The sequence below is a fragment of the Bos mutus genome, chromosome 18 (genome assembly GCF_027580195.1).
Source record: "Bos mutus isolate GX-2022 chromosome 18, NWIPB_WYAK_1.1, whole genome shotgun sequence".
NCBI lineage: Eukaryota > Metazoa > Chordata > Mammalia > Artiodactyla > Bovidae > Bos > Bos mutus.
In genome coordinates this window covers 48,971,020-48,991,585 of record NC_091634.1, presented here as the reverse complement: position 1 = coordinate 48,991,585, position 20,566 = coordinate 48,971,020, and the positions used below count along the sequence as shown (strand labels likewise).

The 20,566-nt window shown below is 59.3% G+C and overlaps 1 protein-coding gene across 2 annotated transcripts in view; it reads left to right on the top strand.

Moving 5' to 3' along the window:
• The window catches only part of ZNF469 (zinc finger protein 469), a 250,095-nt gene that overhangs the window by 188,963 nt on the left and 40,566 nt on the right, over window positions 1-20,566 (top strand). The window contains exon 1 of one of the 2 annotated variants that reach the window (XM_070388573.1): window positions 13,258-13,558. The exons of the other annotated variant lie outside the window; for it this stretch is intronic. The gene's annotated coding sequence lies outside the window, so the exon portion shown is untranslated. Of the gene's footprint in view, window positions 1-13,257; window positions 13,559-20,566 lie in introns of those variants that run through there. 2 annotated transcript variants of the gene reach the window in all.

Below are 20,566 nucleotides of genomic sequence, written 5' to 3'. Positions count from 1 at the left end.
TGAGAGCCTGTCCCCTCTGTTCTCCTCTGGGGATGGTGGGGAGCAGCCGGCTTCAGGGAGCTCTGTGGCCAGGGATTCCCCTCCCCGACCTGAGGATAACCCTCCCTGGGGGCAGGCCATAGGCCCAGCCCAGTGGTCTCTCCTGGAGCAAGGGCCCCTTTCTGCAGGGCACCCTCAACGAGTCACCTGCACCCTGGCCTCAGTGGCATTTCCTCGAGAGGACCCAGTCCAGCTAGAGCAAACACTGACGCAGTGACAGAGTCCCACCCAGGCCCTGGGCATACCTCAGCTGACCTCAGGAGTCCCTTCCTGGCCACCTCACACAGAAGTCCACCTCCCGGGCCCTGCCCTGCACCCACCATCAGGGGACCATGTCCAGTCTGGCATTCAAGTGACATGCAAATCCACCCCTTGGGACCAGGCCTGCTTGCTTCCCTCTGGGCCCCTCCGCACCCTCCACGTGTGGGCAGGATGGAGCCAGTCCTTGTAGTGCTCCCATTCCGCCTGAGGTCTGTGCAGGGAGTCCCAGGGACCACCCAGCCAAACCTGGACCTGTGAGGCCTCCCACCTCTCCCACTTCTCCATGTGGCAAGAGCACGGGAACTGACGTCAGACACAGTGGGGTTTAATGTCGGGCCATGACCCACCTCTGTGTGACCTGGGGTGAGTCACTTGCCCCCTCTGAGTCCCGCCCCTGCTCTGGTAGTGGGATGGCCCCTGAGCACATGGGCATTCTGTGAGTTCTGTGGGGGACGTTCCCGCCACCCCATCTCTCAGACAGGTAGGCTCTTGGGCGCCGAGGAGACAGGGGCATGCAGTCACAGAAGTTGCCACCTGACCCTCACCCCCAGCCTCGAGGTCATTAGCACAGTTGTGCCATCAGAACCACAGCCGTCTGCCTGCCAGGTCCCGTCCTGGGACCCACCCGACCTGAGCGGCAGGCAGCCACACAGCGGTGGCTTTGAGCTCTTGAGCTGAAGCCACTGCTTTTAATTGCATTGTTTTCCTGTTTCAAAAATAATACTTGTTCTGTATACAAAGTTTGGAAACTACAGCAAAACTCAAACAGGGCAATTTCAAAATTACCCTTGATTCTCCAGCCCCAGGAGCCCACTGCTGACTCTGCAGGCCCCTGTCCCTGAGGGCACAGGTCTCATTGCTTTTTCGTGAAATCAGCACCGGCGTCTCCTGTAGTCAGCTTCACACTGGCACAAGAGGAGCAGTTTCCCAGGCAATGGACGTGGGATTCCAGTGCTTTCTGGGTATAGGCTCTATTGCGAGTGTTTAGGGAGATAGCAGCCACCTTCAACCTCATGAGGTGGGTGGGGGACACCGCTCGCCTGGTCTGATTGTTCTCGGGTTGAACTTGCAGAAAGATGGCTCCAGGAAACAGTCTGATGAGCTATCCTTGTCACAGGCCCTGGCAGCCTCTCAGAGCCTGTGTGTTTTAAATGACCCGGCATCACGTCACTCTGATGCCCGCATTCTTCCTGGAACTGGTGTGTTCCTGCTCGAGTCTGGGCAGCCACCAGCTTCTCAGTGCCCAGGTGCCTTAGCTTTCCAGGTTGGCCAGGACATATTACCCCAGACTGGGTGGGTTAGAGCAGCAGCATGAGTCCTCTCACCATTCTGGGGCCAGAAGCCCGGATCCAGGTTTGGGCGGGGCTGCACTCCTTCAGAGCCTCAGGGGAAGGGTCCCCCTGCCTCCTCCAGCCTCTGGGGGCTCCGAAACCACACAGCCTTTGCCCTAAGTCTGTGATCAAGTCCCATCTTTCCATGAGGTCCTCAGCCATGGGAGTCAGCAGGTCTCATCTTAAGTTGGTGACACCTGCAGGGACCCTGTTTCCCAAACAAGGCCATCCCCAGGTGATGGCAGTGAGGATCTGGGCACACCTCGTAGGGGACACGACTCCCCTGCTACACTTTGCTTTTCTCTTCATGAATTAAGGGGATGTCTCCCCACAGAGATCTCTTATGAGCCACTCTGAGCTGGGCTCTGTCAAGTCTGAGAAAGACTCGGAGGGGACCTGAGACCCCAGCTCCCAGGTGACCCCACCTCCTGGGTCCCCACCTCCTGGGTCTCTACCTCCTCCAGGAGAGAAGAGTAGGGTCACTGGGGAGGTCGTCCCCAAGGACAGGGGTGACCCCTGCCCCCTTGACTGTGTCCCGGGCAGAGGGCGGGTGTCCCCAGTTGTCTGTGGAGCCCTGCCTTCCCCCGCTGTAGCCCGTATGTCCACCTCTCCTCCGGAGATCTGATGGTCACCCTGAGATGGAAACTAGGTCCAAGGAGTTCAGAATGTGCCTGGGTCACCCAAGCCAGAGCAGTCAGCTCCTCGGGGCAGGGTCACCACCGCCCGAAGCCCTCCCGTACTGCTCAGTCCCCAGTCCCTGGAGACGGGGCGGCTTGCAAGGGGGCACAGGAAGACACCTCAGAGCCAGGACTGGATCATGGTGTCTGCATATGTTCAAACGTTTAGTCCCCTGCAAAAAAAAAAAAAACACGCTATTGCCTGGGTGGAGCCAACCCAGTGCAATGTCCCCCTGTCCTGTGCTGGGCAGCCCTGGGACGGAGAATTGCTCTGTGCGTTCAGACCCCAAACCGTCCGCTCAGCCCTCACCCACACACCCCTTCAGCAGGCAGCTCACGGGGGCCCTGGCCACAGGAAGACAGACTGGGACAGACAAGTTTCCCCAGGGACAGCCACACTGCACCTCAGCCTCTCACCCCTAACACAAAGAGAACAATGCTGGCAGGGGGCCTCAGAGTCCCCCACCTGGTAGCTGTTTTAGAAGCATTTGCTCGGGAGTGAGCTAAGAGCTGGCGGAGTTCATCCGAAGACATCACTGCTCTGTTATTTTAAGTAAAGCATGTTCTTTGCTCTATGCAGAATGACAGTTCATAATGATGATAAAGAAGAAGAGAGGAGAGAGGAAGGGGGACTGGAAGGAGGAGGAAGTTAGTCTGTGGGGATCTTGACGTGAGCCAGGTGCTGACATCACCACCTCCTACATCCCCAGCACAGCCCTGGGAGGGGCCACAGGACCACAGGTGCTCACGTGACCACAGGAGCCACCTGCAACCACCTGCCTGTACAGTCAGCCCCACACACACACAGGACCTCACAGTGCACAGGGGCTTGGCATACCTCCAGCAGTTGATCCTCGTGATAATCTCTAGGGAGGTGAGCAGGATGGGTCGTCCCCACAGGGCACAGGAGACCTGAGCTCCAAGCTGGGTGGTGACTTGCTTGAGGTCTCCAGACACACATCCTGGAGGCAGAGCTCCAGTCCACCCTCTAGGTCTGTGACAGAAAGTCTTGTCTTGGACGTCCCGTGTTCAGGGGCGTGCACTCCTGTCCCTACCCTTCCTGGGAGGTGTAACTATGGATAAACCAGCTCCCCCCACCCACCCCCCGCCAGAGCCACACTGGTCCTTGATGGTTTGTACTCAATGAGGTCAGTGCATTAGCTGTGCTGAATTTGTGGTCTTGGAGTCTTTGGTGTCCATTCTGGCATGTCAGGGATCTGCCTGGTGCACGCATACACACACACAAGGAACCCTGTCTGAATGTGCCTCTGCACGTGTCAAATGCCAGTCCCTTGCTGGATGTCAGGATGAAGGCACCATCAAGACAGGCTTTGTGGAAACGATGGCAGAAAATACAAATATCTGAAGAAGGAAGAAAGATCCTTGCAAAACCACTTGCTGCAAAACAAAAAATGTTTCAGAAAATCTTCAACCCAGAAGGACCCTTTAGGAATCACCCAGTTCAGCCTCACTGTTTTGCAGATGGAGAAACCAGAGCCCAGGAGGGAAGGAGGTGTAGCCGACATAGCTCAGGATGCAAGTCTGTTCCTGTCATTAAGAGCTCTCCTCCCACACGCACTCGCGTACCTGCCGCCCATCCAGAGATCAGCATGATGTTCTATATCAAGGCACAGGAGGCAGAAAACAGGAGTATTCTGTTTTTGGAGGTGGTAAAAACATCGTCATCACCATCACCATTATCTTTACCATATCTTCACCATCAACCTCCTCCCACCACCACCATCATCATCACCTTCATCACCACCATTACCTTCATCATCACCATTACCATCACCGTTACCACCATCCTCTCACCATTACCACCATCATCACCACCATCACCTTCATCATTAGCACCATCACCATCATAACATCACAATGATGATGGCAGTCTACTTGTTGTGTGTCAGGCTCTCTTAAGCACTTTACTAAACATATATCGGCTTTCCCAATGGCTCAGATGGTAAAGAAGACCCAGGTTCGATCTCTGGGTCTGGAAGATCCCTTGGAGAAGGGAATGGCTACCCACTCCAATGTTCTTGACTGGAGAATCCCCTGAACAGAGGAGTCTGGCAGGTGAGTCCATGGGGTCGCAAAGAGTAGGACACAACTGAGTGACTTAAGCTTGCACACACACACACACCCAGTGGCATTACTTTGCCAACAAAGGTCCATCTAGTCAAATCTATGGTTTTTCCATTAGTTATGTATGGATGTGAGAGTTGGACTATAAAGAAAGCTGAGTGTCGAAGAATTAATGCTTTTGAACTGTGGTGTTGGAGAAGACTCTTGAGAGTCCCTTGGACTGCAAGGAGGTCAAACCAGTCAATCCTAAAGAAAATCAATCCTGAATATTCATTGGAAGGACTGATACTGAAGCTGAAGCTTCAGTACTTTGGCCACCTGATGGGAAGAGCTGACTCGTTAGAAAAGACCCTGATGCTGGGAAAGACTGAAGGCAGGAGGAGAAGGGGGCGACAGAGGACAAGATGGTTGGGTGGCATCACTGACTCTATGGACCTGAGTTTGAGCAAGCTCTGGGAGATGGTGAAGGACAGGGAGGCTGTGTGCTGCTGTCCATAGGGTCACAAACAATCAAACACAACTGAGTAACTGAACAACAACAAATATACATCATTTCCTTGAATCAGCATGACAACCAATGTATATTATCCCCATTTTCAAAGGAGAAACCTGGGAGAAAGTACCTCATGCCTGAAGTCACATAGCTGGTGAGTGGCAGAGCCACCCCCTCCCCTGCCCTCAGTCACACTTTCCTGGTGTGACTGGGATGGCGGGGGCGTCTCACTGTGACAATGGGCAGGTCTTTTGTTGGAGGTTTTGCTGTTGTTCAGTCGCTCAGTCGTGTCTGACTCTTTGCGACACCGCTCTGTCGGAAGCCTGGCGTGCTGAGTCCATGGGGTCGCAAAGAGTTGGACACAACTGAAGCAACTGATCAACAACAAAACTTCCGTATACCTGCCCATCATCACAGGAGCTTTAGGCGCAGTGAAATGAAGTAAAAACTCCAGGAGAGTGAGCAGAGCAGGACACTGCTCTGTCAGCCTCGCAGTCCCTACATAGAGCAGGGGGCGATGCAGAGGGCTCCTCTGGGCCCCTGGCCTCAGTGCAGAGCACCGAGCTCTGAGGAGACTGGTCCCTCACCAGCTCTCTCTCCCTCTCTGGGCTTCTGTTTCTCCATCTGTAAGATGAAGAGGCTGGACCAGACCATCCCCAAGAGTCTTCCTGGCGCTGCTTATCCTCAGATGTTCTGTACAGTTGTCCATGTTATGTAGTCATGGAGGGCTCCTGGGAGGGGCAGGAGTACATCTTAAACAGGTTTAAAAGAGTGAAGGGTCTTCAACTGACAGAGAAGAGAGCATCCCAAGCTGAGGGATGGCTATGGTGAGGAATGAAAGGACAGATCTAGACCATCATGGACATGTGGAGCTGAGGTACCAGGTGTATGGACGTGAGGAAGGCCTGGAGGGGAGACTGATGCACAAGCAGGTGCAGCACACCGGTGTGCTGTATGTGTGCCGCAGTCTGCGGGTCTACAAGAAGGCTTCGCAGAGGAGGGAACTTCTTGAGTGGGTTTGGAGGATGAATAGGAGCCATCCTGGGCTGGCAAAGGTGGCAGGAAGTGAAGGAATGCAGAGTGAGGTGTGGGAAGTGGAGGGGTGTTTATGGTGATGCACAGCAGCTCAGTGTGGTCCGAGCTGGCATGGGAGAGGCAGAGAGGAGGAAGAGGAGGGGAGGCACTGAGACCCGGATGCACATGGGCCTGGCCAGGAAAGGCCTGGAGTCTACAACTGAGAGTGCATGCTGTCCTGCGGACACCGGGGAGCCACAAGCAGGCTGTGAGCAGCGATATGTCACAACAGAGTCTATGTGTTCGAAAGAACTACCACCCAAACCTGGCCGAGGTGTCCTGAACATTTTTGTAGTGGGCTGTTCCATCACTGACAGTAACCCACCTTTGCAACCCCGGGGTTAGACTCTCAGGAACAGTCACCATGCAGGGTCCCTGCTGGGCCTGGGGCACCACTGAGTTGGAGCAGCTACACCTGAGCCCTGGGAACACTGGCTGTGCTTGTGCGTCCAGTTGGACACCATGCCCCGTGTGTCCCAGAGCCCGAATGACACGTGAACATCATGTTTATCTGAGTCCACACAGGCAATGAGAGCCCCAGGAGCGTGGGAGCTGCTGCATTCCCCCCACCTCGCCTGCACAGAAGCGCTGGGGCCGCATGGGCAGCCAGGTGCTCTACCGCCTGTGTAAGGTCCTCCGGGGCCTTGGCCGGGTGACAGCCTCAGCCCAGGTGTGAGCAGGTGTGTCCAGCACCCACACCCCCTGGGGAAGGGCTGCCTGGGAGGTTGAGAAGGACTAGGGGAGGGGCACCCGGTTGTTGGTGACTCAGGGCAAGTCTCGGAAAGGACACTGCAGGGAGCAGGGTGACCGCTGTTGGGCTGTGCTGATCGCGAGCTATGGGAGTCAGTGAGGCGGGGCGGGGGCTGTCAGGCAGGAGTGTCACTGCCAAGGACACACAAGGTGCCGTCCACCAGTGCTCGCGGCCACCGGGCTGGGGCGGGGAAACTGAGGACTGTGTGGAAGGAGGAAGCGGGGCTGGGTTGCGACTGGACCCACACTACTGCTGCTCAGCACCTCTGGCCCCTCACCAGCGTGGGCGCAGTCCCAGGGAGACGGGTGACTGACCACAGGGGGTCCTCGCGGGTCAGCCGCCAAGGAGCCACCGAGGACACACTCACAGGCTCCTCCTCGGCTGGACACACTTCTCCACAGAGCCAAGCATCGCTGGTCCCACTGCAGACACCTGGGGTGTGAGTGTGGCACACAGACCTGTTTTCTGGGTCAGTGATCCTGATGAATAGGTGTGAGCACACTCACACACATACACACACACACACACTCACATGTGTATGCCCACAGACACCCTCACATGTACACACACTCTTATACATACACTCACACAAACGTGTACACACAAACACATGAGCATGCGCACACACACACACAGACACACACTGACACATGTATTCACATGTATTAATGGACACACATACACATTCACGTACACACATATGCTATCACATACACATGCTCCTCACATGCAGGTAAACACATACCCACTCTCACACACATCCCCTAACACATGCATGTACACACACACACACACAGTCACATGTGCCCATGTGCACACACACCACACTGAGGTCAGGCCACCCACCCACCTATCCGTTGTGTCCCCGGCTATCCTGGCATCATGGTTCTCCCGAGGAGGTGTCTGTGACAGGCCCGGCCCTGGGAGGAGAGGCAGCACCCTCATGGTGCCCCGAGGGACGGGGGTTGAGGGGGGCCTGTGTCCAGGCACAGCCTGCCCGAACATCCGCTGGTGTCCACAGAGGGTCCCGGCTACCTGGGCTGGGCCCAGCCCGAGACCCCTGCAGGCTGGAGCTGCCTGGACCACCGCACTGCAGAGCCCACGGTCAGCGCGGCACCTCTCTTCAGGGCCCCCGGTGGGGGGACGTCCCGTCATTGGCCTTTGCTCCCAGGCAGTCAGGGGGACCCAGGGCTGGGGCCGTCACAGCAGGTGGCAGAAACGGAAGCATGGCTTTTCTCTCACGTCACTAAATGGAAGAAGAGCTGGCTTGTGCCGGGCCGGACGGGGATGGATAAGCCATTTGGATAGAACACGATCCCAGGGAAGCTTGCCACATTTTTTTCTAGAAGAATGTTGGAAGTTCTGGTGGCCAGGTATGGAAAAAGAAAACCTCCGTACACTGAAGTCATTCACGGCCAGTGGTGTGGAGGCGTTTACACAGGCCAGGTGGTGAGGGCGCTGCTGCCCCCCTGGCCGCCCCAGCTAAAAGGGCCAGTTGTGTCCGCGCGCCGTGGCCGGTCACCCCGAGCAACACGAAAACACACATGAATGCGCCTTTTACAGCGGGAGCCTTCCTCACGGGCTCCGGATAAACGACTGAGCTGAGCAACATGTAAATTTGTAGTTAGCCCTCGGAGACGTAATTATAGGAGAAAAACAAGGACAGTGGCATTTGGACCAGGAACGGCTGGTTCCTTTCCTGCAGCCAGGCTTGGTGTCGGGGGGCCGTGGGGGGAGCGGGGGAGGAGATTGGGCCTGGAGGCCCTGAGGCCCGAGGCCGGGGCTGTGGGCCCTGTCCCTCTCCTCCTTGCCCCGGGCCTGCCCCGGGCACTGCCGTTGCTTGGGCCGAGCTGGAGATCTCCACCCCAAGCCCTCGCTCTGCGGCCGCCCCATGAAAGGGCCCATTCATGCCCCGGAACGCTGGCTTGGGTTACCGCGGCCGGCCCCGTCTCCGCCACGTCTGTTTTCTTTTCATTAGAAGGATTCCCATCTTGAAGGCCCACGAGAGGCTGAATCCAGGGCGCTCAGGCTGAGAATGTCAGGCCATGAAGAGCCACCCACAGGCCCCAGCACCTTTATGAACGAGTCTGATTTGCCATGGCAGATGGGGAAACTGAGTCTCGGTCCACCTGGTTGGCAGATGGCGGGGTTGGGGTTTGGACTAGGGCCCCTGGCTGCCTGCTGGCCTTGCTGGGAGGAGCCTGGGCATGATGGGAGTCCTGAGCCAGTGTGTAGGGCGTGGAAGGCTTCCTGGAGGCGGAGGGGCTGGTGCTGGGAGGAGGGGATAGGAGGGCTGTCAGTCCTGGGAAGAGTCTGCCTCGGAAAGTCCTACACGGCAGAGCCTCTGCCGAGTCACGGGTCCCTCGGCCTGAGGTGAACTCCTGCCGGGCCCAGGGGCATGCAGCCCCCACGTGTGAGAGCACGGGGTGGGGGGTGGGCAAGGCATGTGGAGGGAGGGGGTGACTGTGTCTGTGTGTAAGACTCTCCTCGGGAAAGCACCGTCTCCTCTCCCTCGTTTTGCACACAAACGGGGCCACGGAAGACAGGAAGACAGGCAGAAACAATCGTGCTCCGGGCGGGTGTCTGAGTCACGCCACCGTCAGTCTGGAATGTCTCCTTGGAAAGAGGCTGCTTCTGAGCCGGCCCCACCCGCACGGCCCCGCTCAGGCCTCCGCCCCGGCCTCCCCTCTTCCCCAGGCCTCCTCCCTCTGCCTCCCCTCCTCCCCCGGCCTCCTCCCCTCCTGACCCACCTCGCTGGGGGCCCCACCTTCATCACAGCAGACCCCACAAAGGCCCCAGACAGCTCATCGAAGCAGCTTTAATGCACGCCTGCTGGGGACCTGAGCTGCACTTAGGCAGTAAAACTCACGCCACACTTTATAGATAAAGATTTATTCATTTCCATTTTGTACTTTTCTGATGTCCTATAGAACCTGGACTTTTTTTCTTCCCTGATGTCAGGAAGGAAACTTGTAGGTGGGTCCTGGCCCGGGTGCCTGAAGGACAGGGACACATCAGCCAGAGCCGGTCATCAAGGGCCCTGGAGTCCTGGGACCACATGCTCCTCCTCCCTTGGACACCGCTGCTGCTGCTAAGTCGTGTCCAACTCTGTGCGACCCCACAGACGGCAGCCCACCAGGCTCCCCCGTCCCTGGGATTCTCCAGGCAAGAACACTAGAGTAGGTCACCAGGACACCGCTACTATGTCCAATAGCTTGGAGACCCCCAGAGATCCCCAGCCACTGTCCAAAGGAGCTGGGTCTGCCCTCCCAGCCTCTCAAATCCTCCCTGAGTGGTGGGCATTGATGTTGCCACCTCCCAGATGAGGAGGCAGAAACTCAGAGAGGCTGCTGATTCACCCAAGGACACACAGCTGGCAGAGTGCAAGCAAGGGACGGAGGCCAGGCCTGCCTATGCCAGCCTCCCTGAATTCACAGACTATTTGGCAAAGTCCATCAATGTTCTGTCCCTCACATGGCTTCCCTGGAGCCCACAGGGTCTGCGCACAGGGCATACCTCTCTGGGAAGGTTCCACGCACGTCTGTATTTGCTGCATCCTTGCCAAGGAACAAGGAGAATCTTCATGGGATGGGGCCCAAGAGCAGCTAGATCCATACCCCCACCCACCCACCAGGACCCCTGGGAGAAGTAGGGACCCCCAGAGCTCAGGCAGCCGCCCGCCGCCCAGCCCTCAGCCTGGACTCGGCCAGGAGCCCGCAGCAGGCAGAGGCAAGAAGCACAGAGACTGGCTCTACCACAAACTCCTGTGTCCTTATGCGGGCTCCCTGTGTCCTCCAGCCTCAGTCTCCCCATCTGACAAAGGCGGTTAAGGAGGCTGAGATGGCAGGTGACACTCGCTGAGAAAATTCCAGGAGGGCTGAAACACCCGGCCCGGGATGTCACACCACAGGCCTGGTCCGTGGCCAGAGGTCTGGTCTCCTGGGGAAGAAGGTCTCTTCCCCAGGGACCCCACGGGAGAGGACCCACCCTTGGGGCCAGGGTGGACGTCACCTTTGATGCTCAAGGCTACCTGGATGGATGGTTGTGCATGTGCCAGGCACTGTCAGTGTCGAACTGAAGCAGCCATGTGACACTATGCCCCTGGAATTTGCTGGAGGTTCTCACTCCTCCCACCCCTGCTCTGGCTTTGGGTCCGCGGTTTCGTTTTGACATCAGGCAGAAGTTAGGGGATGACTCAGGGGCTGACTGGCTCTCCCAGCACGCGCAGGGGCCCAGGGAGCCCGTGCCCCTGGGGGGCAGCCAGCAACGGGCAGTGTGGGGGCTGGTGGGCAGCGGCAGAGCTGGGCTCTGTGTCTGTGACTTCAGGCAAGTCAAGTCAGACCCCTGCCAGGTCGTGTCCTCTAGGAGAAGGAGGCTCAGCCAGCCCGTCCAGCTCTTTACTCTTCCGAGCAAACGGGCAGGAGCTGGGCCTCCCACGGGGCAGACCCACGGGGCGTCCTATCGGCCAGCTCCTCCCAAGAAGACAGCTTCATATCCAGTGGGGAGGAAGAGAAGGCTCCAAGAGCCAGAGGCCTAGATCGCTGACCACCTGGAGGCTGGAGGCTGCTGCCCCTGGGATTCCCACCGTCGGCACAGCTAACTATCTGGGCCCAAATAGCCCTCTGTCCTGGGGCCGACCTGCGCTCTGTAGGAGGTTTGGCAACTCCCCTGGTCTCCACCCGCCACAGCAGACTCCTGGTGGAGAACTGCTGGACCTCACCCCCAGGCAAGTGTGCCTGGGGGACTGGAGCAGGGGCTCAGGGGCAGTCCCCCTGGGAGCACCAACCTGGAGGGCTGGGCTCCCAGTGCACTGGATGGCCAGGAGAGGCTTTTCATATGTCCGTGGGCATATTCTAAGCCCTCTGGGAGATGAGGAGGGTAGCCTTCCTCTCTCCATCAACTCTTAGGACTGTGGTCGTGGGGCAGCATGGAGTGGGGGCCACTGCCGCTTCCTCCTGCTCGTAAGAGAGCTCACTTCTCACACCACAGGGTGCACGGGTGTGTCGCAGCTGGACGGACACACACACACACACACACACATATGAGCTCTGAAAGTGCGGCCTTTCTTAGAAACAAGAATAGACCCATTAGGAAGAATTAGGAAGGAAATACCTTCTGGGAACTTGGTCTGAGCCAGGGGACCCCCGGCACTAGAAACTTTAGGAAACCAACTGATTGAAATACCGATTAACTAGAGGGGACTCTTAGTCCCTTGCCATGCTGCGTTCCATGGAGAGGGCAATCCCAGGACCCTGAGGCCCAGAATGATGCCACGGAAATGTGAGCTGAGGCCTGGAGCCCCCAAGCGTCAACGGGGCCAAGCAGCCGGGCCTCCAAGCCCCTAGACCCCGGGTTCAGCTGGCAGGGATTTCTGGAACCTCCTCTGACACTGTAATGAGCAGCCAGAGGAAAACTGAGTTCGATTCGCAGCATGTTTTAGCTGATTGTGAATTGTCCGTGCAGAGCTCAGTGCTCAGCCACCGATGGAAACCCACAGGCTACGGGGGTGTGGGCGGGGGGTTGGGGGAGGCAGCCCATTCACTAATTTCCAAAGGCCCTTGTTACCTATACCTTGCTTTACATAAGAAAGGTGTTCCTAAGAGGGTGTGAAACTTGAACTTCAGTAGTCCAGCTCCCTACAGCACTCTCAGGGGATGGTTCAAAGGACTAATTAGGAAAGGACTCCCTTTCTGGAAGTGAAGAATTCCCTCCCCACACACTTCACATCGTAGAAGCCATAAGCCTATGCCTTGGTTCATCTAAAGTGGGGAGGGGCTGCAGCTGTTGCAGGACACCTCCCAAGAGGACTGCCCCCTGACCTCGAAGGACCCACATGTCCACACCAGGAACTGGCCTCTCGCTCCTGCCTGTCCCAGGATAGCCCGTGTCATGCGCTCTGGGCTGTGTGGCTTTGGGCAGGTCCCTTGCCTTCTCTGGGCCCGATGTCCTCATCTGCGCATGAACCCCTGAGCAGCTGACCTGTAAGGGCCCCTCCCGCTCTAGGGGCCTGCATGGTTCCATCTCCCCACCATCTGTGTTCCAGGCTGGGGGGTGGGGGGCAGAGGAAAGGCACTCTGATTCTAGGGACCCTGGACTCCCACCTTTGAGGCATGGGGGTACCTCAGACGGGAGTCCCCCAAGTAGGTGCCAAATGACAGGGGTGCCCTCATCCTCCTGGCCGGAAGCACAGGGGAAGAAGGTGTTTACCCTGCTGGTACCTGGTGGGGACAGGAGATGAGGCAGGCGGGGAATGGAGACAGGCGAGCACTTGGAAACCACAGGGCGCACTCCGGCAACCTGGAAAGTCCTGCTGAATCCAGTACTTGCCTCTGAGCAGCAGCAAGCCCCGCCAGTCTTGGGTGGGCTGGCAGGGGTCAGGGCTTACATACCTTTCCCATGGGCATCCCCATCTCGGGTAGGTCCCCTGAAACAAACACTTAGGAAGAGCAGTGCTTACAGTAGCGGGGGCGGGGGGCGGGGGCTGCTGGGGGAGTGAAGTTTTGTAACCGTAGCCACCGGTGCCCGGGAGCAGACCCCGCAGGCCGCCCACGGCTGGGCGGAGGGCGCTCGGAGCACCCGGCCGGCCGCCGGAGCTTGTTTGGAAAGGACTTGGCCCGCGCGGCCCGACCTGGGAAGCGGGTGGAGGTTGCTTTCCTCCTCTCCCCACCCCGCCCCGGAGGGGCAGAGCGCTGCGCGGCCGGGCGGGCCTGCGGTCGGGGATGAGGACTGTGCCTCCGCGCCGTAGAGCGCCGTGCGCGGGCCGGGCGCCGGCAGCCGCCGCTGCCGTTCCGGGAGCTCGTTTGCATCCGCCAGCGCGGCGAGCGGCGCGGGGCCCTCGGAGCAGAAGGTGAGTGTGGACGCGCCGCGCCGCGCGCCTCCCGAGGCTGCCGGTCAGCGCCACCGGCTCGGGCGGCTCCGGAGGGACTCGGGGCTTGCTCCCCGGGTCACCTGGCCACCCCCGCCCCTCCACATCCCCGCGCCCTTGGTGGCGCGTCCCGGCGGGACCGGACGGACCCTCCCGGCCCTCGCTGCGCCGCGGCCCGGCTGCCCCGACCTCGCTCATAGCCCGGGACGGCCGTGCAGCGACTCAGAAGCCAGGGCGCGCCGGGGACTCGGTGGGGGCCGCGGCCGTGCCGCCCAGCCTCAGCCCTGTCCAGCGCCCTTGACAAGAGCTTGGGCCGGCTCCGCCGGACACTTTGCAAAGTGCAACCCAAGTGCCGGGAACTGCGAGCCCGCCGGGGCCGCTGGGCGGTGGGTTGGGGGAGCTAGGAGCCGCCCGGCCGGACTGCTGGGAGCGGGGAGCGGGGACTTATGGCCAGGGATTCCGGAGGGAGCTGAAGGGCCGAGTGGGATCGAGAGCGGCCGGGGACCGATCATTCATTGCAGACCGCAGCAGCTGGTTCCCAAGCCGGGCCATTGCCTCCTCTGGGTCGCCCTAGGGCGTGCTGGCCCTGTGGCCCTCTGTCAGGCGGCGGAGGCAACAGGAGGAGCGGGGTGGGGTCTTTCCGGTCTTGAGGGGCTCCGCGCCGCTGTGCTGCTGCAGGGGAGGCCACGCGGCTTCCCCACCCGGCCCGCGCCCCTGGCTGGCTCAGGGCACCAGGGGAACCCGGCCAGAGGGACCCGTGGGGATGCGGCGCCGCGCGGCGGCAGCCGGAAGGGAAGGCCAGCCAGGCGCGCCGAGACTTCCCGCGGCCGCCAGACCCTGCCCCTGCCCCCTCCACTCGAGGGGCAAGGAGTCAGAGGGACAAGCCTCTGGGTGGCGGAGGTGGTGGGGGATTCTCGCCGTGGCAGCCGCTGAGGCCGTTAACCCTTTCTGGACTGGCGTTTGAGCAGATGCTCCTTACTGTGTCGGGACTGTGCCACGTGTTACTGTGCTTGGTCCTTCTATTGCGAGCAGAGGTGTCCTGTATTCTGGGTGAAGAAACCGAGGGTCAGAGAGGTTAGGTACCTGGGGCAGCACAGCACAGCTGGTGAGCAGCCGTGCTGACAGCCCTCTCCATTTCATCAGATAGACTCCACATCTGCGAGTGTCCTGAGCCCTCGCTGTGCCCCAACACTGTCCCAGGAGCCCCCTGACCCAGCAAAGACCCCTGCCTTCCTGATAACAAGCAGAGTAACAGGCAGTGTCAGACAGGGAGCTGGCTGCGGGGGAGTGGGGCGGAGTTACGGTCTTAGAAAGGGCAGCCAGGCTGCCTCTGAGAAGGTGGCCTGGGAGGGCGTGCCCTCATGTGCTTTGTGCCCAGCCTGGCAGGTCCAGAACCACAGGGCAGAGCCTGCCTGAAGCCTCCCTGTAGGAGGAAGAGGGGGAGTCCTTTTTGAGGCAAATAGGAAGGCTGGGCCATCTGGAGGGGCACCGTGGCCCATCCAGCATCTCAGCGTGGGAAACAGGTAAAGGATGCGTGGTCCCCACCTGGGTCCCCGGCTGGCAGTGTGGAAGCAGCACGTCCAGGATTTCAGGGTCAGAGGGAACTTAGAGGTCATGAACTTCGATCCTCTCATCCAGCCTTCAGTCTCCACCAGACCCCGCCTCCAGGTTACCGACTCTGCTTAAATACCCCCAGCAATGGGAAACTCACTCCTGTCGCAGCAGCGAGGTCCCACCCTTGAAACCCACTGGAGAGCCCCGAGCCAGCCCTGCTGCAGGTAGAGCAGAAACCTCCCACCTGTGGCTCCTATCGACCCCAGTCCTGCCCTCCAGGAGCCAGGCATTTGGGCTAATTCACACGCAGTTGCCTCTGGAGAACGTTAACGGAGAGGTTACATCCCCTTTCAGTCTAATCTCAGGGCCTGCGCCTTTTCAGACTGATTTCCAGGCCAGGTACCCTCCCACCTCTCTCTCAGAGAAGGGTGGCAGGTCTCTGCCAGCTTCACATTCGTGAGCACCAGGGTGGCCTGGAAGCAGAGACCTGCCCTCACCTCCTTTTTTCTGGAACCCTGCCACCACCAATGGTGCCAACGACGCATGTGGCCCTGGACACCACTCACACGGCAGCTTCCTCTGGAGCCTGAGACTGCCCAGCCCAGCACACCCCATCCCTGTTGGCTTTGACTTTAAGAGTTCGGTTACCTTCCTCTTCCTTGTTCAAAAGGGCCGGCTGAGAGCGAGGGGCAGGCCATGCAGATCAAGACTGCAGGCTCTAGAGACAGCTGTCCAGGGGCTGTGTGGGCAAGTCACCAGCACAATGGGGGACCTTGCAGGGCCTCACGGTACCCGCCGAGGTGCAGAGTGTGGGGGCACAGGTGGGCACGCCCAGCCTTATGGTCACTGGCCTGGGACTCTCGGAGACTCCACGGGGTCTGTGGGAGGGGTCTGGAAGATGCAGAAGACTTAGGGGTGCGAAATGCCAGCTGCCAGTCCAGGACAGAGGGAGGTCATAGGGAACTGTTGTGCATCCCGGGTCCTCCTGGTGGGCCCACTTCCCAGCCCATTCCCGCTGGCCCGCCCACCTTGGCTTTGTTCATCCTAGTTGCGTGATAGGGAAGAGAGTAGGGTAAGCACAGGAGCAGCCCACTCTTCTGCCCGTGCAGACAGAGCAGAGCTGGAGCCCAGCATTTGTGGATGGCCACAGTCCAGCCAGCTCTCCCCTGGAAGGAGCTCCAGGTCCATCAGCATACAGGACGCCGGCTCCCCCTCCCCACTCCTGGCCAGAATACTGGGCATCCAGTCTCTCATCTCCACCGGCCCACCTTCCCTGTCAGGGTGCCCTCTCCTCTGCTCTGCCCCCATTGCTCCTGGCACTCCCCATCACCTGTGGGCCTGCCTGTCTCCCACTCGACTGTCCCCCATGAACAGGAAGATGATGCTGGGGCTCGGACCTCTGTCCTCCGAGCCGTACAGTGCACTCAGCACTCCAAGCTTCTATTGCCAGCCTCACTCTCTGCTAGAACTGGGGGCTGAGCTGAGCATGGCGGAAGGAGGAGGGTGGGGGGGATAGTGAGCACTGGGAGACATTCCTGCAGGTGCCTGGGGTCCCTCCCTGGCTAGTTTATCCTCACCTTTCACTTAGTGACCATGGCCAGGGTGGCAGACACTGTCCTTGGGGACTGATTGCAATCTTGTACTTCATTCAGTTCCATCATTTCCCTGATTGGAAGGAAAGGTAGGCCTGTACGGTTGGGTAGGTTGTTCACTGCACAAGGGCACCCAGCTATATACTATACTCTGCTCACCAGGCCTCCGCTTGCCCAGGCTGTGTCCACCCTGGGGGTGCCTGTTCCACACACCCAGAGGTCCTGGAAGCACGAGCGGCGGCACCGCGTCAGACGTGTGAGCAGTGCACGCGGAGCTGTCCTTGTTCCGGAGGAGGCCACACGCAGTGCAGTCACATGCGCAGCCTGGACGCTGCCCTCCCCACAGGACCAGGGCCTCTGTGCCTCCTGACTTGGGATTCCCTCCCCTCTCCTCAAACGCTGTCAAGTGTCTGGGCCCCTCAGCCTCCTTTGGTGTCTACATCACTGACCCACCCCCCCTGGCCTGGGTGTGTCCCACCAACTTGGGGGGAGTGTAGGAGGCAGGGTGGTGCCGTTCAGGGACCCTCCCCCCACCGATGTGCTGGGGGCCGGGGCCTGGCTGCAGTCAGCACGGTGAGTTCCTGAGTCCAGATGGTCCTTGGAGCCCATGGCCCTGCCCCTTGCACCACGGCCTGCGGTTGCCAGTCCTAAGTCCCGGAGACCAGAAGTGAGATCAGTGACTGAACTGGCAGGACTCAGGGCTGTGACCCCAGCGTCAAAACGTAGGCTTCCTGCTATTACTCATCCCAGCTCTTGTCGGGATTGAAGTGGTCTCTGAGAATTACATCCTTGTCTAAATAAAGCCGGCTTCTCAGAGCACAGTTCCAAATATAAGCTCCCTTTATGACCATGGGGAGAGCCTGAGGAGGGGGGTGAGCAGGCAGGGCTCATCTGGGGAACCCTGGGGGTCACCTACCACATCCTGACACTGTCAGCCTAGGCCCCAGCCTCCCCATCACCCAGCACTTGAAGCAAGAGGGGCCACCACCCGCCACCCAGGAGCTGGCAGCCCAGCAGTTGGGTGCCCACACCCACAGCTTTCCCCCTCCCAGGTGGGGGTGGGAGACCCTCCAGAGAAAACATGAGTTTGAGGGAACTCAGAGCCTACGATCAAATCCCACTCTGCCTCCCCGGGGCCAGAACAAGGCAGTGGCCCCTTGGAAGCCCAGAGAGGGCCAGGGGAGGTGGTCTTCAGGGTGTGGAATGCAGCTATTTGTCCTGGTCTTGGCCACTCTGCCTGGACCTGGGGTCCTCAACCAGTGGAGGAGGGCAGGGCTGTGCCGGTCACAGCAGGAGGCGAACGTGCTGCAGGTGGACGGAACCAGGCCCTGAGCCCAGGCAGCCTCCTCTGCCATCCCCAGGCCCTCCTGGCCAGCGGGAGCCAGCAGCAGGCCGTCTGCTGCGGCCTCCGTCCCGACTCTGGTCTGCTCTCAGGCTTGCATCCCAGCCAGCGGCCGAACAGACTCCACATTCATGAGCGGCCTCGAGTCTTCCCAAAGGCCCAGCCTTGCAGAATGTGACCATTGCATTTTCCGAATTCCTCCGGGACGACTGGGCCAAGGTGGCCATGTGTAAGCAGGGCCTGCTTCTCTGGGCCTTGCATGTGTCCAGCAGGGACGCTGCAGAATGAGGCCTCTCTGGGCTCCCAGCCAGGGGGGCTGGGGGAGCAGTCAGTGTGGGACGGCCACAGCCATGGCCAAACGGGGCGAGGGAGCCAGGACCAGGCCCTGGCACTGGAGGAGGCAGCCCTATAGGTGGAGGCTGTGCGCTGGTGGGTGTCCTGTGTCCATCAGCCCTGCAGGAGCCTTGTTTTCTTTTTTAAAAAAACCATAATTCATGCACCATAAAATTCACCCTTTAAAAGTGTACACGTCAGTGGGTTTTAGTATATTCACAAGGTTGTGCAACCGTCGCCACTATCTTGTTCTAGAACATTCTTGTCACCCCAGAACAAAACCCAGACCCACTGGCAGTGACTCCAGCCCCTCCCCCAGTCTTGGCAACCACTTAGCTGCTTTCTGTCTTTGCCCATCCTGGATGTTTCACACGATCAAAACCACACCGTGTTCATCTTTCTGACTCACTGGGTGCTTGCCCGGCGCATCCACGTTGTAGGTGGGATAGGCACTTTGTCCCTTTTCCTGGCTGAATAATATTCCAGACTGTGGGTGACCACACTGTGTGCCCAGGCGTCTGTGTGTTCTCGTCTCTCATTTGTGCAGACGTATGTTCTCATCTCTCGTGGGTAGACGTCCGTAGGCTCAGGTGGTCGCTCTAACCTGTCGCTCTGAGGAGCTGCCCAAGCGTTCCTTATGACAGCCATGCCGTTTCCTGTTCTCACAGGCCGTGGGGACCCTACCCTCTTCCTGTGATGAGGAAACCAGGACCGGGAGGCAGAGGCACTGACTCGGGTCACGTGCTGGGAAGAGGGGCCCAGATTCAACCTCTGCCTGGGCGCGGAGGCGAGATTGAGGTCAAGGGTAGCCACCACGACCCTGAGGCCGTGTCTTTAAGGAACAGTCCTGTCCTGCGGGAGGCTCTGTCCTCTGGCCCCACCACTCCCTGAGATGTCTCCTCTGAATGAAGGGGAGACCAGGGCCTCTCCAGGGGTCCCCGCTGCCCTGCCAGAAATGTGCACTTGCTCACCGTTTGCGCCATCTTGCCCAAGGGGCTTTTTCTCAGGACGGGGGAGGGTGGTGCTCTTGGAGAGAGACCAAGCACATCAGTCAGGGACCACTAGCTCTGAACTGATCCCAGGAAACCCAGACATCACTTACATCGAGGTCAGGTGAACCTGTAGAGCGTTAGCTCAGGTCCGTCCCAAAGCGCACCCCGTAACCCGTCCTGCGGTTGTTTCCACGGTTCCAGAACACACAGGCGGAAAGACGAATCCGACAACTAGCGGACTCTGGGACACCCGGGGAGCGGGAGCAGGCGGTGTCCTCCCTGGCAGCCCAGCGACCCCGCTGGGTGCTGGGCTCCCTCTGTGCTCCGTGGCTTCGTCCAACAAGCATTTGTGCAGGGCCTCCCAGGCCGTCTCGCCCCAACAGGAGCTCAGCGTGCCTGGGGCAAAGGTGCGAAGGGGGCTTCTGGGCGGGGTCAGAGGGGCCAGGAGGAATAGGTGTCCCAGGGCCGATCCTAGAAAGAGGAGAGCACGACCCAGTGACAGGTTAGGCAGCCCGTGCGCCCAGCCCACCTCCTGGCCTGTAGAGTCCACGAGAGGCCGGAGCTCTGCTGCCCGCGCCCCTGCCACGCGTGCCATGTTCTGCTCAAGGGAGCCGGAGACCGCGGCCTGCCTGTGTGGCCGCGTGAGGCCCCGTGCAACCATCAGAGCAGGGGTGTGCAGGTGAGTGTGTATGCACATGTGTGCCTGTGTGTGCATACGTGAGTGTCATGTGCGTACATGACATTGTGTCGTGAGTACTGTATGTACACGTATAATACAGTATTACCAGAGTAACGTTACCAAAGTAATTACGGGGGTAAGTTTAATTGTTCAGAGAGCCACATTTAAAAACAAAAAGTGAAAGGAGCAAAGTTGATCATATTTAATCCAATATATCCAAAAAGGCATCACTCCAGCATGGGGTCGACACAAGATCAGTGAGGCAGTTTAGGATCTTGAGGCCTGGCATGTGCTGGCGGCCGCCCTGCCCTTCTGGTCTCCAGGTGCCCTGCAGTTGTGGTGCCCCTGACACCACCCCCAGCACAGGGCCCTCCCCTCTTCAAGCCCACCTCACCTTCTCACCTGCTTCCTCCAGGAAGCCTCTCCAGAGTGCATTTCCTTCTCTGGGCTTTGTGACCCTGATCAGACCCTGTCTCATCCAGGCCTGCTGAATCAAAA